Here is an 18,786-nt window from a genome sequence, read left to right on the forward strand (position 1 = left end):
TGTTTGAACTATAAAAAAAAAAAAAATCGGCTACCTTGTTATGAGCTAGGGCCGAATGTGGGTTTGGTTGTGTTTGAATATTACATGCTTGGTAGAATGGTGGATGAAGGTGCCGAATGTATGTTGGATTGATAGAGTCTCCAAATTGATTTTATGTGTGTATGCATGACCGAATATACGTGGTCACATGGGTAAGGAAATGAGTTATTTGATATGTGGTAAAAGTTAAGTACTAAATCGAAGGTTGCTAAAATTGCCATTTCTTAGCCGAATATGTGCTTGATCAATGAAGGAATTGTTGAAGAACATAGGTGAACTTGGTGAGGGCAATCGGCCTAGTGTATAAATGATATGAAGATTTTAGGAAATTGTTTTGGTTAGGTGTATGTATGATTAAGTATATTCGGCAATATACTTAAAGTGGGTACATGATATTACATTATAATTATTGAGCTTGAGTATATGGATATGTGTATATGTGGTCATATAATGACATCTTGGTTTGAAAATTTAATGATGTGTGATTGCCGAATGTGATAAATAAATTCATGTTATTGAGTTAAATATTGAATACTCTTATTTGTATTATTTAAGCTCAAGAACCTAAAGAAGAGGCGTCCAACAAGGGGAAATCGAAGGTCATCGAGTAGCCGACTCGGAATTTATTTTACCCAACATAAAGTAAGTCATTAAGCATGTAGTGGGTAGTATTTCAAATGGTCATAATGTGTATGTATTGATGCTGATTGGAATGAATAAATATAAATATATATATGCATGTACGTATGTGATGATGAAATTGTTGAATGAATGAAAAGAGGTAAGATGTACTGAGTTGTTGATCTCGGCACTAAACGTGCGGGATAACCATTTATGACCATGAGATGGGCGCTAAGTGCGCGGGATTAAATTGTACAGCACTAAGGGTGCGATTTGACTATGTTGCACTCAGTGTGCGAAATGAATATGATGCACTAAGTGTGCGAATTGACCATGCGGCACTAAGTGTGCGAGTCTGACTATGTAGCACTAAGTGTGCGATTTGATTACGTGGCACTAAGTGTGCGAGTTGATTATATAGCACTGAGTGTGCGGGCTCAATATACATTCGTGAATTATTATGGACACTATGTGTGCAACACTATTGAGTCGATCGCGGACAGCGGGTCGGGTAAGTGTCTTGAGTACGTGGCTAATAGGTGCTATGCTTATACTTGGTGTTGAGCTCGGTAAGTTCGAACCTATGTGACAAATATACTTGAAGTCACATACATAAGTTTTATCGTAGGATGGGTGAAAGGCCGTATAGTCGTTTGATTGTAACGAAAATAAATCGATTTATGAAATTGCTTCAATGTCCTATTGATGAGTATATAGAATGTGAATGCATGAATTGATATGAAATTGAATTGATAAGTTGGAGGAACTATGGTATGGTTCGGTATGGATGTAGTAGATTGTCTCGTTCCATTTTGTTTCCTCTTGTGATAATGTTGTTGATAGATGGTAGTGCATTGCTTATGACTTACTGAGTTATAAACTCACTCGATGTTTCCTTGTCACCCACTATAGGTTGCTTGGACTCATCTATTTTTGCGGGGTCGGGCCGTCATTGAAGTCATCACACCGGATAGCAAGTTTTGGTACTTTCTTCTTAGAGTGTTTAGAAGATCATTTTGGCATGTATAAGCTAGTACGTTGTGTTTGAATTATCGCATGTAAACTTTAAGCCATGCGAAAATGGCACGAATGTTCGATTGAATTGGATCAAGGGTAGGCATGAAATGGACCTAGTTACTTTCGTAACAGATGCTGGCAGCAGCAGTGTCATGAGATTGAAAAATCACTAAAAATAGTGGGAGTGGAATTAATTGATGAATAAATTATGTAATCGAAGCTCGATGAGTCTGCTTTCATGAGGAAGTAACGAAAAGATCATATGGGCAGTATATTAAGAGATAATCAGATTTTAGTGGGACAGGGCCAGAACGGTTTCTGGATTCCCTGCTCCGACTTTGGAAATTCATTATAAATTAACCAGAGATAATTAGGGGTCGTACCATATATGTGCAGATTCCTCTCTGAGTCTAGTTTTCATAGAAACAAACGGCAACAGTATTGAAGCCCCGTGCAGGGAGATATCCCAGTCGTAATGGGCAAAGGTCAGTGTAGTCGACCCCTGCAACTTGGGGGACTTTGACTAATAAACTGTACTAATTGGCCCAACCAAAAATTCTAGAAAAAAATACATAGATGGGCACATGAGTCTAGTTTCTGAGAAAAATTACGAAACTGATTTTCGAGTTACGAAACTCAAGATATGATTTTTAAAGCGGCTAGTACACAGATTGGGCAGTGTCTGGAAAATAAATTTTGTAAGGGGTTAAAGCCAGTTAACACCTCGTGTTCGACTCCGGTGTCGGTTTCGGGTTCGGGGTGTTACATCGACAGCCTACCAGATAACTAATTAAAAATTTGCATGTGGAAAAAAGGACAATATTATTTTTTGGTTATATATATATTATTTTTGCTTTTATATATTTTTTCTTTCTTCTTCCTCTTATGTTGGGCTTTTTCTACAAGTATAACCCTTTTGGGCTTCATGGTTTTAATCAAGAATTTTATATTTAGACCAATGATCAAACTGGTTAGGCCATCAGTTCTTAATTTGTTTTATTCAATTAAATAAATTATTAAAAACATAAAAATAAAAAATATATATTTTAAAATAAAGAAAATTGGATCGATTGGTTTCTTGCTTAGTTCAATCCCTATGTATCGATTCCTGAGTCAATCGGTTCAACCCCTACCACTGGACTGATACCTCAATCAGTTTCTGGTCCGATCTAGTTTTGAAAACATCGGTTTTTATTGATGAAAGAACTTTTTCAATTTCGTTAAGTCAAGCAAGCGAGCAATGAAGTTTAGAAACAAAATTAATTGTCAGTGCCTCGACCTTGGGAGAGCGAATTTCAAGCATTGTTGGCATTGCCAAACAAGGAAGAAGAGAAAAAGAAAAGAAAAAAGGAATTTGAATTTTTTTAATTTATATAACATGGTAGTCTATTATTAGCTGGAATTTTTTTAGCGTATATAATATTTTGATGAAAAATGAGTAACAAAAGATTAGTTTAGGTACGCACTTGGAAAAATGATTATAGTTTAGGTACTATTTTTGGGTTAAACATTTTTCAAAATAAATTTAACGGTCTAAGTAATGGTTAGACTAAAAAAAGTACCAATTTGAGAAAAAAAGATAATCTAAGTACTATTTGTGATAAAAAGAAAAATTACATATCAAAATGAGAAAAAAAATTGAATATAAATTTGTTGGTTAAGAAAAAAGAAAAACCCAACAATCTTATATCCAATTGCAACTTGTTTTGCGCTAACTCAAATTATACATAAACAATACATGGAGATGGATGCTCTTTTCGAGATAGGATAACAATCTTTGGAACTTTTAAGTTGAAAATTATTAAAGCAATAAACAAATCCTACTATGGCATCAAATGTTCTATTAGGAACAGAATAAAGCCTTTTCTTTCTTGTAGTACTTTCTTTTTCTATGTTGATATTACACACCAGTTATTGATTTAATCAAAGTTTTAGATTTAGATTTACTGTATATGGGTTACTCTATGTAACACCCCAAACCCGACCTAGATGTTATGGTCGAATCTTGAAGGTTACATTAATAAATCAAAACTTTGATAATTTATTTTCCAAAACGTATCTTATTCTGAAATCAGAAATCGAAGATTTTATAAAAATCTGTCTCAATCCTTTTAGTAAGAAAAATTTTCAATCGTAAAACGTGTATGTGAATCTTAAAATGTTTACTTATAAAACTCAATTTATTTTAAAGCATCATTCTATCAATTTTATTTACTTGCTTTGTAAAACGGATATTCTTGATTAAAATTGTAGCGGAAAGTTTCTTAGACTTGTGTAATCAGGAAAATCAGAAGTTAGGTTTTCAATAATCAGAAAACATGTCAAATTTTAAAATACTAAGTAAAATACTCAACAAATCCTAAAAACAAAAATTTAAGTCTAAAAACAGTCCAATAATCTAAAAGTCCATAAAATTTTAAATAAGAATCAGTGAAAAGTTTTATACAGAAAATTTGAATCGAGCTCCTGAGCGCCACCAAATCCTAAGTCTGAGGATTACCCGAAAAATTAAACAAACAGTGTGAGCTACAAAGCTCAGTGTGTGCGTTGGCCCGCAAGCAAAATCACAAAACAGAATCATACGTAGTTGCATATATCAGAGCAGACAGATCAGAAATTACACATGCCTAGCATGGCATAATCATATAGAATATTCATACCCTTATCCACTACATGCCAACTTTGTCCAACCAATCACACCAAGTAAGGCTACAAGAACCCAGTCATCCATCACACCATAATGTGGTCGTATGCTACTCAGATAATATGCAACTGTGCTGCCAAAATATATATTGCAAGTATATCGCCAGAATTATATAATCTAGTAAAACTGCCATAATCACACTTCCTCCATCACATTAAATATACCACCCCAAATTCACATACAAAATCATACTAAGTGATCATGCATAGTTATCATAACATGCCACACCTACTCATAAAGAAATCGAATACATGTTTTTCATACATACGAGATAATACAACAAATCATATGAGAAATCTTACGTAAAGTCACATTTATATAGATATATGAACGCACAGGTTTATGACTTCGCAGGGTCTAACATCCTTATTGAGAACTTGCTAATCAGATTTCAGAATACCCACACTTAGCCTGCATAAAGCCCAACAAATTGAATGAAATGAGCCCACACGCTTGTGTTGCCCACATGGCCAATCACGCGCCCGTGTGGCATTATCTGCCAATTTCGAATTTTCATGAAATTTGTAGATTTTTGTGACCTTCCACAATATCTACGGGTTAGAACACACACCTTAATGCTTTTAGGATGTCGGCATTGAAGCAACAATCGAGGTTCCTGTACACAACATCCACAGCTAACCCGATTAGCAACCAATATCAAAATTGAAACTTGAATTCGATACTTATCACTTAATTAAACCAACCCCTAAACTAGCATTTGGTCACTTACCTAGAAAATCAGTGACTTAACGAAACCTAATTCCTTGGAGGAAGGTTGTGCGTCTAACGAATCCCACCTAAACAGAATCAATCACAATTAATCCAACAACCCCTCAACAACAACAATCTATTAAAAGCTCACCAATAAAAAATAAAACAACCTTCATATAAACAACATTTAAATTTACAAAAGCTTATATAACACTCTACCCAAACCATTAAAACACCAACATCAACTAAGAATGGAGGTCTAGCGACGACATTACGCAAGTTCAACGTCAAGATGATAACAGTAATAGATAAAGAATTGAAAAAAGAGAGGAACAAAAATTGATATTGCAATTATGAAAACCAAACAAAAGAGAAAAGGAAAGAACATGGGGGAAAATGATAGAGAGAGTTTACAAAAACAAAAGTTAACCAAAACAAAAATTGGGAGAGAGGGACGACATAATAGGGGGAGAAATTTTAGGGATTTTTTTTAATGATTTAAAAAAATGATAAAAATATTATTAAATCTAATTAGTTAACCACATATCAGATTGCCCAGTAGAATTTGACTGAAACTCTGATAAGTATGGGCAACAACGACAGAGATAAAGCAAAAAATAATTTCTCTTTTGCTCACCATAGGATTTGAACTTAAAATTTGTGAGTAGCTAATACTTTACCACTGAATCAATAAGCTTATCCTTGCAAATAAGCTAACAAGAATAAAATATAACCTACATGTGATCAGCTAAAAGAGGGAATAAAAAATAAAAAAATCAATGGAAATGATTTAAACACAAGATCTTAACCACTAAACTCAGTTAATTTACTTAACAGAACTAAACCCAGAAATTATAAGATTTGGGGCATTACAGTCTAAATTATATATACTATTATTCGAAGTTTGATTGAGCTAGTGTCACTCTTAACTGAGTTTCATTCAATTAGGAAATTACCAAAAGAGAATTACCAATAGTTTGGATTGAAATCATAGTTGCCAAAATAATATAGCAAAAGTTTAATAATTTTATAAAGCAGTGAATATATTTTTGAAAGTATATGTACTTTTCTGTATACAATTTTTTAAAAATACACATAAATTATAATATTTGAATTCAAGAACTTAAACTATTATTTTTCAACTTTACCATTTCAATCAAAATCAAATTTAAATTTTATATCTATTTTTTTATAATCTTAAAAAAAACTAGAAAACAATGAAAATCCAAAATTAGAATGCCACCAATTAATCTAAACTCAGCCATAACTGAAATGGATCATGAGCACTTTGTAACTTGATCAAACAAATAATGAAGAATGTTGTTGATGCATAAACAAATTAAGCAAATTGGAAGACCTATTAGGCTATCTTGAAGGATGGTTTAATTAAGATATAACATAATTTCTTGCTACAAATTTAAAGATCAAAAGTAGAGTTGACTGAATTAATTTAAGCCTTGAATTGTTTTTATTCTTTCTTAAAATGGAATCCAATTACCCTAAGAGCTATTTTTTGTTGCTCAAGTAGGAAAGACTAATTTCTAAGGGCTATGGTCTTTAACTCAATAACCCTAGTCACTCATTTGTTGCCTTTAGAACACACTGAACTAGTTGGGACAAAATCCAGGCATATTGATGAATGCCTTAAACCCCAAGAACCATTTAGCAATGTTTTAATATATATATATCGGTCCTCTTTTTCTCTCTCCTACATATGATGCTAAAAAAGAGTTTTAGGCACTTGATAAATAAGATTTGTTTTTGAGATACATTATTGCACCTCTAATATTTTATAATGACAAAAAGATTAAGAATTGAGGTTATATATCGGATTGTTTTGGTATCTTCTTTTTGATTATTCTTTTGAATGAAGCAATCTTAATCCAATTATGTTGCATATAGCACCAAAGAATTCAATTCTCTGTTTTTTTAAACATAAATGAGATTGCAATATGGAAAAGAAAAAAAATGAGAAAAAAGACTTGTAAATACTTGGATTGGATTCGAGACTTGATATTTTAGTTCTAATTTACTTCAGAACCTTTCCACTTAGGAAATATACTGGCTGATGCTGCAACGCATATCAAGTGCCAGTTTTAAGCCCAAGATTTATGTTTTTTGATTTCTACAAGGAGAAACATTGGAAGATGGATATATATATACATATACATATTGCAAAGCCTAGAGGCCATGATGTAGGCACACTACTCGCGAAAACATAGAAAGTTGAATAACCACCTTTGGATTTGGATTTTGCTATTGTATCCTTAAGTGCAAGACACGTAGATCAAAGCTTGTAATGGAATTATTTTAGACTATTAATTATATATTATGCAGTAGTAATTATATTTCAAACATGTTAGTTATCCAATTGTTAATGTATGGGATCAATAATGAGGAGATTTAGGCTGGTTGTGGTGGGGACAATGGAAGCCAATTCACTCAATTAGGACGAAGAGTCAAAGGTTACAAAGAGTAAAGGTGGAGAGAGTATGAAAACTAGGAGCTGAGGGTGAGTTGGAAAAGTCTAGGCAAGTATTCTAGAGAGCCAATCCCTTTTTCATTGTCTTGGGGCTATTTATAAGTGAGGTCCCATGCAGGATGGCGTTAATGTAGTAGACTCACAATTAGATCATCATTATGGAATGCGTGGGGGATGTTTTCGATAGGATGAGGATATTTGCAATGAGACATATCATGGCATTCGCTTTGATCTGAGGTACAAGATAGTTGAATTTATGAGGGCTTTGGTGACCAAAAGGACCACGTTCCTAACATAACGTCAGGTGCTTGGAGGAGCAAATGTTTAGCTTCCTTGAATAACTACCTTTTGCCTAATCAGATAGCTGCGACAAGGAGTGAAGCTCTTGGTGACCTCTCGATCTGTAATGGGTGGGATGTGCCCCTTGAGCATTATTCCATTCTGCCACGTGTCCCCATTGTGGGGAGGTATAACAACACCTAAGCAACAATCTAATTAAATATTATAGTTATAGAGTAACAAAGTTCACGATTAGTTTTTCTCTCTCTCAACTTCTCTAAAATTATATTTTTGGATTGAGAAATAAGAAATGAGAAAATTAATAATTTTATCATTCTTAAGATAAAATAAAGAACTCTGACTTGAGATAAGTGTTATACATAATTATGATACTCAATATTCATTATCAATCGACTTAAATGTTTTTCTTCTTTGGGAAAAAATGTTCCAGACTGTAAAGACGACTTTTTAACCAAATATATAACTTTAAAAATTTATTTAACAACTTTCAACATTTATTTAGTAAACTATATGAAGTTGGCACTTGTTCCATGTAACCTCCCAAACCCGGCCTAGACGTTATGGCTAGATTGAGAGGGCTACATTAGCCATCGAAATGGCTAAGCTAACTTACGTTACTTTTTAAGACTAAAAGAATTCATTCATTAGGTCATGTATGTTTAGGATTCATTTTTATTGTTGCCAGTTTTGTTTTAGGAAAACCATTTGCTTGTCGCTCTTCTTTAAAAAAAACTCAATGTTAAACTAATGCAGCGAAAAAACCATTTTCAAGTCATTTTGGAAAATTAGTTGCCTTATCGATTTGTTTGTCTAAAATAGTTCCTTTGCAATGTAGTGGAAACTAGGGAACAATATCAAATTTTACTTAAGCCTGATAGCATGTATTAACCAGTTATTATGCTTGAGTAATTCATACATGCAAAAATGCCCAAAAGAAAAGTTACTAAGCCACAGACCAGAAATAATTAAAAATTACAAGGCAAAACCAATAAAGAAATAATAATACTTAATTAAATAATAATAATCTGAAGTCCAAGTTAATTCTCTAAATGTCGAGTTCGGTCCTAATTTTGAGGTTTACCTAAAAAGTTAAACACTATTGGGGGTGAGCTTATGAAAAGCTCAGGGCAAAAACATCAAATATAGTGAAACATATTAGTATTAACAAAAGGAAATTGAACCATCATAGGAATTTCATGTTATTACATAGCCATTATCAAATTGATGTCAAACGGTGTATGAGCATAGGTCATCATTCATTCGAGCAACGATCATTAATTTTGATACCATTCAATACAACAAAATACAATGCGTAGCATAAATTAATAACATTCGAATATGTCGTGCACATGATGCACTGCAAAAAAGGTTCCTACTCATACCATCCGCTATGAGTTCCCCAAAACCCGTCTGCCAAACTCCAAAACATTATGAGTATTGCTCGATGTGGTAAAACCACCGAATAATCAATAATGCAGAAAATCTACCAGATATCAAATAGTGCGATACAATCACTAATAACATATAATATGTGATAAAATTGTCAATCCCCACGGTACTCCAGGTGCAGTTCATTGACTACGAATAATGCGGACTTAATATGCCTCCAGTACTCTACAGAACTCCTCTATCAACCACAAAATCCCATCCCAATGCACATGCAATATGTCACACAAATTGATACTTAATCATATTTCAATACTTTTCACATTTATTCGACATGTCCAACATGTCCTCAATAATCACATACTTTTAGAAAAAGGAAGCAGTGTTCCAATTTTCAAATTACCATTAAGATGGTATATATCAATATCGTTCAATTCACATACTTTACGAATTTCATTGTGCACCAATAACAACCTCACGTATATATATCATAGTAAATATTTTATGCATTTAAATCATGCACAAACCTAATATCTTAACATTTCATAGCATTCAATCAAACATTCTCATATCACATAATATAATTGTGGATAACAATCTAGATTACATATTCATACAGTTAAACTAATACTTTTGCCAACACAGTAGTCTTGTAAAGCTCGAAACGTACCTAGTTTGGCCACTCGCAAAACTAATATTTTGGCTACTATGCCAAACCAATCAGCAAGCTAATTTATCAAATATAACATGAAATTTATCATTATAAAAAAAATTTACAAGTTTAGGACCCACACCTTATTTTTCGCTTTCACGCGGCACCCTAGTGAATCTTCCAATTTTCCTTAATAAACCTTTATACGATCCTAAACCAAAATTCAGTATAAATTCAATCAATTTACCACTTAACCAACTCCCAATTACCCACTTATGGGTTCAAACTAATTGTTGTGTTTTACGAATTCAACTAGTTCGATTCCTTACCTTGTATTGATGCTAACCATACGTACGATCGTTCTTCACCTTTACGGATGATTTGGGGCATTTGGGTCAGCACCTAATTCAATAATATACTAGAAAATAAGTAGTTAATTAATGATTAAATTCCTTCATTTAATCAATTCACAACCTTTACCCAACAACCATGTCATAATAACAAACTAGTTACCCTTAATTGCACTTACGCTTCACGATTTGTGGGATCCAAATGGCCAATCAATCAAGAACATTTTCCCTAATTGAAATGGGTTTAAAAGTTGATTAGGAGGGTTCAAGAACTCAAATTAAGGCATGACCACTCTCTTTCGATTCACAAACCCGATTCTACTAACCTCTAATTTTTGGGATGTTACATTCTACTCTTGAATTTGCTTCCTTTGTAGCTTTTGAAATTGGGTGAGTATGGAATCACAAATAATACTTTGAATGGGCTTGTGGAATTACTCGATTGACTCTATTATGACCCTGGTTTTAAGGCATAAATCTGATATATACCAACCTTGACTCTGGCATCACACTTCTGCATGTGTTTGTTGATCTATTTCCCCAAACTACGCTTTTTCTGTGAAATGGAATTTAACAACATAGCTGAAAAAAGTAACCATATTACTGCCAAGAGTGGGGAATATGCATGTAAAGACCAATTGCATTCATATTTTAGATAAAGGGAACATGATACTGTTGGATCTAGTGCCCTAAGTGCAGTATTTTTGTATAAGTACACTTGTAATTTTTTGAACAAATTGATTAATAAAACAAATTTATTGATTACAATTAATATAATTTGTATTATTATCCTCAAATGTTTTTTGTATGCAAAGCAAAATGGAAGCAAATGTTGCTCATTGGTTGCCCAATGTTTAACTAATATTAAGTAGTATTATGTGGTCGGATCCTAATACAAAAAGATAGCTTGTATTAGTAGAAGAACATAAACATGTCCTTAGTCTAATAGAAAATGAGCAAACTGATTGAAAGACTAATATGTTGTCTATCAAACAGGGGTGAAGTCAGAATAATTTTTTAGGGAGGGCCAACTGAAATTTTAATTTTTTATTGTCTATATCTTTATAATTTTTAAAGGATTAAATTGAATTTTTATAATTTTAGGGGGCTAAAGTGTAATTTTACCTTTACTAATTTAAAATTTTAAAAAAATTAGAGGGCCTAAAAAAATTTTCCAGTTTAGGGGAGGCCAAGGCCCATGCCAGCCCCCTAGATTCGCCTCTACTATCAAGTCCAATTGAGGAGATGCTTTTTCTTAGGGATCAAAGCGGATGGCTCCTAGAAGATAGAGACAAAAATGTGACTGACTGGACTGACAATATATTGGACTAGATCGACAGTACATTGGACTAGACCCAAGAAGAATAGATCCTGAATTTGTTTATGGAACTATTCTTTTGTGACGTTCATAGTGTGACATACCTAAATCCTAAATGGATGGCAGACTATGTATGTGTGACTCGTACACTTTGATGTAAGTAAAAGCCTGAGTTCGAATAGTTAAGGAACCGAAAGCTGTTGCGTTGGCTGTACAACTTTTGTAGTATATAACGTAATTCACAATAGTAGAATTCATGGTCTGAGACATGGGTAAATGATATCTTCTCATTGGCATTACATGGTTGATAAAAAGTAAACATGGCCATGGGTCTTTCATCTTTGTAATGAATGACTGAATTACTATTCGATGATGATCCAATCACATATGACAAAGCGATGTATAGTACTGATTCCAAGCTCATGGAAATAACTATTGATATAGCATAATTTGATATGGAAAGTTACGCTTTTTCGATATACTTAAGTAGTTTATTCTCAAGCAAAGTAGCATCTTTTGCATAGTGTTTCGTAATTTTTAGATTTTAAGTTAATAAGTGAAAATGTCTCAATTTTATTCATTTTTCCCAATTTGGCCAATAGTGTCATTTGCGGGCCTAACATGAGGTTGAGTGGTTTAGGGACATGTTGGAGGTTGAAAACGAGCGAGAATGAGACCAAAGGAAAGGGTATCGCGATATCCACACCCTTGGATCATGATACCTCCAACAGTATGGAAGATTGGAGACCAACCTTCAGTGGTATTGTAATATCCTTTTCTGGGTATCGCGACACCGACATTGTGAGGGGGCAAAATTGGACAAAGATGATAGTCTTTGTCCACCCAATCCACCAATCATCCAAGGCCCCTGTAGAGGCAATTTTGGAAACTAAAATCAATCAGATTGCAACCTAAAACAGCCAGATTTGGCTAAGGAGGAGACACACACACATTAGCTTAGTTTTAACCTTAGTTTTCTCTAGGTTTTCTCTTAGTTTTTCTGCAGTTTTTTTAGGATTTATATTTTATCTTCTTCCTTTTTAGTTTTAGAGTTTATTTTTCTGCATTTACTTCTTATTCTTGACGTTCTTAGTGTTAGTTAAGTTAATTATCACTGTAGCTTAGGTTTTTTACACATTCAGTCATTGTACGTTGGTTGTAAGACATTTTTAGCTTTAGTTTAATGTCTTTAAGTTTCTTTTAGTTTCAGTCAATTAAGGTTTGTTCCTTTTATGTTTATTATTTTCAATTTTCTTATTGAATGCTTTTAGTTTCATGTTCCTAAAGTTTTATTTGATAAAAATCTAAAATTTTATATATTTTTTAAGTTTTACTTCAATGACTTCTTTACTTTTCATTTCCATGTTCATTCTCTTTATTTTTAGCATGAGTAGCTAAACCTAAAAGGGGGTTGGTTGATGAAGATATGGGTAAGTTGATTTTTGGACAAAGGATTAAATTGTAATAAATTGGATTGAATCAAATAGACCTAAAAACTTAGGAAGGGATGCCCCTAAGGGAATATCTAGGCAAGTGAGATCGAGAGGTAATCTTCTTGTGCATCTATTTATTAGTCCCAATTAACTGATGAGATCGAGAGATAAATCGAAATTAATTCGTCTAAGTCGGTAAAATTGAGATAGAAAGATAAAATAGAGTCACTTAGTAATTTAAGCGATTTAAGTCCCTAGTTCGAGAACTGGTGAAACCACATCGAAATCAACCAACCACCGTTAGCCATTTATTTAGTTAACGTTTTAGTTTTATGCTCTATGCAATATGGTTCTTAGATTAACATATTTAATTTTCTTGCAATATTTTCTTATGATTTTTTGTAATATAAAACGTATTAGTAGTCACTTAGACTCTATCATGTATGCTATTTATCCCTCAATCGTCATCTCCTTTGGGTTCAATACTTGGAATATTCCGGTGTTACATTGTAACACTAGAAATATTACAACTAACCTGTACGCTTGCAATAAAGCTGCGCTTATAAAATTATTTTATAAAATCGTTTGTTTTATGCACTCGTACGAATGCGATTAGCTATGAAAGCTGATATGGACTCTATGTATTCCAACTCATTGTTGGAACTTGTAAACTTACCGGAAGGGATAAAACCCATAGGGTGTAAGTGGATCTATAAGAGGAAAAGAAATGCGGATAGAAACGTGGAAACCTATAAGGTTAGACTTGTTGCAAAAGATTATACTCAGAAAAAAAAGTATCGATCACTAAGAAACCTTCTCTCCAGTTTCCATGCTCAAGTTAATCCGTATATTGTTATCCATTGCGGTGGCTTTTGATTACGAGATTTGAAAAATGGATGTGAAGATAACGTTTTTGAATGACTATCTTGAAGAGAGCATCTATATGATTCAACCCATCGAATATATACCAGAAGGAAATGTGCATAAAGTTTGTTATTTTCTTAGATCTATATATGGACTTAAGTAAGCATCTTGCTCATGGAATCAAATATTTGATCAACCGATCAAGACTTTTGGATTTTAGCAAAACGTAGATGAACCTTGTATTTACAAATGTTCAATGTATGGAAAGGTGGTCTTTCTTGTTCTATATGTCGATGACATTTTACTCATTGGGAATGACGTAGGGACATTGTTATTGGTTTAAAATGTGGTTAACCCAATAGTTTAGCATGAATGACTTGGGAGAAGCAAATTTTGTTCTAGGAATTTGAATCCTAAGGGATTGAAAGAATAGAGTGATAGCACTGTCTCAGGCTTCATACATAGACAAGATATTGGATCATTGAGCAATTTCTGATTTGAAGAAGGGAAATCAACCCTCCGTGTCAGGATTTAATCTCTCTTTAGAATACTGTCCTAAAATAGTGGAAGAAAGAGAGAACATGAGAAAGATTCCTTATGCTTCGGTAGTAGGAAGGGTCATGTATGTTATGTTAGGCACACTCCCAAATATTTGTTTTAAAGTGAGGTTGGTAAGTCGGTATCAGGCGAATCTAGGACCAAGAAATTGGCATTGTAATAGTGTGGAAATAGCTAAGGCTCAAAGAAACCACATTAGGAAAAAACACATTGATACAAAGTATCATAAGGGAGACAGTAGTATTTGACAAAATAATGGATGTAGTTAATGATCACATATGAGGACAAACCCTGGGGATTTGTTTTACCTAGAATCTGCTTGGTAGAGAGATATTTGGGAAACATGTGGAGGGGCACAAGAATGCGAAACATGACTATTCTATTTCACTAGGGCAAGTGGGAGACTATTGGATCTGGTGCCCCTAAGTGAAGTATTCTCGTCTAAGTACACTTGTAATTTTTCAAACAGATTGATTAAGAAAACAAATTCATTGATTACAATTAATATACTTTGTATTATTATCCTCAAATAGTGTTTCCACGCAAAAAAAATGGAAGAAAATGTTGATTATTGGTTGTCTAATGTATAACTAATACTAAGCGGTATTACGTGGTCAGATAGTAATACAAAAAGATAACTTGTATTAGTAGATGAACCTAAACATGTCCTTAGTCTAATTAGAAGTGAGAAAACATATTGAAAGATTAATATGTCATCTATTAATCACCTCTCTCCCTCAATCTCGCGAATGATAGGAGAGAGTAGAAAATTGACACTCGAGAATTTAAAATAAGATATAAAAATTGTGATTTTAATGCAAGTGTGACAGGTCAGTTGTAATATTTGTAGTGTTACAATAGAACACTAGAGTATTCCAAAGATTAAACCCATGAAAATCGTGGTTTGAATCAATTTCTAATTGTAGAGCATGTAAAATAAAATGTTTGACCAACTAATCACAAAAAGCAATATTACGAAAAATTATAAAATTAAGAGAAATTAATCTACTTTACTATCTACCATATAAGAACTAAATTGTAAAACATGCAAAGTTATGAAATTAACAATTGAATAACAGTCGGTGGTTGGTTGACATTGACGCGGTTTACTAATCCTTGAACTAGGGATCCAAATCGCTTAAGCTCCCAAAATGGCTTTGCTTTACCTCTCGGTCTCCACTTTACCAAGTTAGACAAATTTATTCAAATTATCTCTCGATCTCACCAATTAACATGGGACTAATGAATTGTTGCCCAACAAGATCTCCTCTCGATCTCACTTACCTTAATTTTCCCTTAGAACAGTCAATCCTAAGTTTTTAAGTTCATTCAAATTAGTCCGATTTATTATGATTTGGTCATTCATCCAAAAATTAGCTCACTATATCTCCATTAACCAACCTCCTTAAAGGTTTAGCTACTTATGTTGGAAATAAAACTAAGAATCATGGAAATGAAAAACAAATAAGTCATTAAAATAAAGCTTAAGAAAAATATAAAAGTTGAGATTTTTATGCAAGAAAATGTAAAAGACGTGTAAAGGAAGGCATTCAACAAGAAAATCTAAAGCAATAAATATAAAAGGAGCAAACTTTAACAACTACAAAGTAAAGGAAACTAAAATACATTAAACTAAATCTGAAAATGTCTTACAACCAAGGTACAAGGACTAAAGATGCAGATAAACCTAAACTAAAGTGATAACTAACTTAACTAACACTAAGAACAACTAAAACAAGAAAAAAATTATTGGGAAATTTAAAATCTACAGCTAAGGAAATGAAAATAAAAAAACTCTAGAAGAAGAAGAAAAAAATCTAAGAGAAAACCTAGACAAAACTAAGCTTAACTAAGGTAATGTGGCCTCCTTTTTTTCTCTCATCCAAAATTTTCCTAATATAGCAATTATTCTGACCTATTTTATGTGTCCAAAATACCCTTGAACGGGCCTTCATTGATTGGTGCTTTGGGTGGACAAAGACTACCTTTTTTGTCCAATTTTGTCCCCTCACGATATCAGTATCGCGATACTAAGGAAAGGATATCATGATATCTCAAACAGCTTTGATCTTGGATGTCTTCTTCGAGGGCAGGATTGTAACAACCCGTTTTCAATGAAATCGGAATAGTGGTTTTGAGACCACAAATTTGAGTCTGAGAGAAAATTTATTTTTATACTAATTCATGGTTTGCATTATGATAGAAATGCCGTATGAAAATTTCGTAAAGAAATTTTTACCGATTACATGTCTAATTAGATGGAAAGGACCAAATTGCACAAAATGCAAAAATTGAGTTCTAGTAGCTATAGGTATCAAATAGCTATGGAATTCAAAATTTGAGGTCCTTATATGGAAAATAGACCATTAAGAGGAGTTATTAGTTAAGTATGATGATTCATCTATGGAAAATTAAATAAAGAAAAGCACTAAATTGGAAAGAAGAAATTTTAATTAAATAAGAAATATCATCATTTTTCATCATCTTTCCCAAATAAAAAAAAGATGGAAACCCTAGCAATGAAAACCTAAACTCAAGCCAACTTATTTTGCTTAATTAGGTAAGCATTCTTGTTCCATTTTTAATGATTTTTATGTTTTCGAGATCGTAATAGTTTAATTTAGCTATCTCGGAGATTAATTTGTAAAGTTATCAAAGTACTAGGGTTTTTCCATGATGAGTATGTACGAATTATGAAATTTATGGTAGAAAATGAAAGGTTTTTGATAGATAAACAACTTTTGTAAAGTGAATTTTGGTGAAATTGTGATTTAGGGACTAAATTGTAAAATTTTAAATTTCATGAAAAAATTCTAAATTTTATGAAATACATGGGCTGCGTGACATGTAAAAATTGATTAGGCTTGGAATAAGGATTAAATTGCATGAATTTCATGTTCCGAGCCTAGGGATGAAATTGTAATTAATCAAAAGTATAAGGGCAAAATGGTAATTTTTCCTAAGATGTGAATTGGATTGAATTGAATATGAATTGTATTAAATTGAGCTAAATTTACTCATATAGATCTGGATAGACCAAATATGGAGTTAGATAGTGGAAAAGAAAAAGTATCGGATTAGTAGATTATGCGAACACGAACATTGATCGAGGTAGGTTCGTGTAACTAAATTGTGTATATTTAAATGTTTGAATTGAATGTTGTTTATGTGAATTGAATAAATTCCATATATATGAAATTAATCACATATCCGATAATGCCTAACAAGTATTAAGTCCCGTCTGAATAAATAAAATTCGATGGATATAGGGTTCTCGAATTGGTTGTGGTCTTGCATATGTTGCGAACACACCACAGATCGAAAGAGCGTCCCATTACTAACTCTCATGAGCATCCCGATATGTGGCCCTTTCAAGCTTCCTGTTAATAGCTCTTTCGAGCATCCCGATTGGTCGTGATCCTGCATGTGTTGCGGACACACCACAGCTCTTATGAACATCTCGTTATATGGCTCTTCAAAGCTTCCCGATTAAAAGCTCTTACATGAGCTTCCTAATTTATGGATCTCTGGAGTTTCCCGATATTGGCTCGCTTGAACTTTTTGATTATGGCTCTTATGAGCTTCCTGTTATACAACTCAAATGAGCTTCTCGTTACATGGCTCACATGAGCTTCCCTTATATGGCTTAAGAGAGAGCTTCCCGTTTATGTGCTCCTATGAGAATTCCCAAATAAGAATTGACGAATTACAGATTTGTACACTTCGTGTGTACTACCTGTGTATCCATCGATATTTAGAATGATTCAACGGGCAAAGTTCTGACAAGAGATATTATGAAATTGAGATGAATTGTTACAAGTATATATATACTTACAATACAAGGATATGATGTATACATGTTTCATGGACACTTGTGTGAAAAGTAAATATATATGGAAATTGAATATGGATGAGCTCATACATATTTCTTGATATTCATATGAATTACATGACTAACATGCTTGATGAGGATATGTGTTTAGGCAATTGGCCAAATTAGTTTGAGCATGTTTATTTTCTTACCTTAAATGTGAATTAATTAGTAAGTTAAATTCCTATTATACGAACTTACTAAGCTTAAAAGTTTATTTTTTTTGTTTCCTCTGTTTTATAGTAATTCGAAAGCTCAATTTGGTTAGAAGTTGGTCGAAGCAACATCACACTATCCGTCGGCTCATTTCGGTATAATTAGTAAATTAATTTTGGTTATAATGGCATTTATATGTTGAATTGGGTCATTAATGGCATGTATGTGATTTTGGTTGTAACTCGCCATTAGAATGGCTTGTGATAGATATGTTTTGAAGAGCATATAAAAGTCTAGACATGGTTGATATGTGTTTGAAATGGA

General features: G+C 33.0%; 1 long non-coding RNA gene across 1 annotated transcript; it reads right to left on the reverse strand.

Moving 5' to 3' along the window:
• Positions 1-4,508: 4,508 nt before the first annotated feature.
• LOC121220043 (uncharacterized) lies at positions 4,509-5,496 on the reverse strand. Its single transcript, XR_005917192.1, has 3 exons — positions 5,312-5,496; positions 5,112-5,178; positions 4,509-4,997 (listed from the first exon to the last, which is right to left on the reverse strand). It is a non-coding gene; the product is annotated as an uncharacterized lncRNA (long non-coding RNA).
• Positions 5,497-18,786: the final 13,290 nt, after the last annotated feature.

This window comes from Gossypium hirsutum, chromosome D08 (assembly GCF_007990345.1).
Source record: "Gossypium hirsutum isolate 1008001.06 chromosome D08, Gossypium_hirsutum_v2.1, whole genome shotgun sequence".
Lineage (NCBI taxonomy): Eukaryota > Viridiplantae > Streptophyta > Magnoliopsida > Malvales > Malvaceae > Gossypium > Gossypium hirsutum.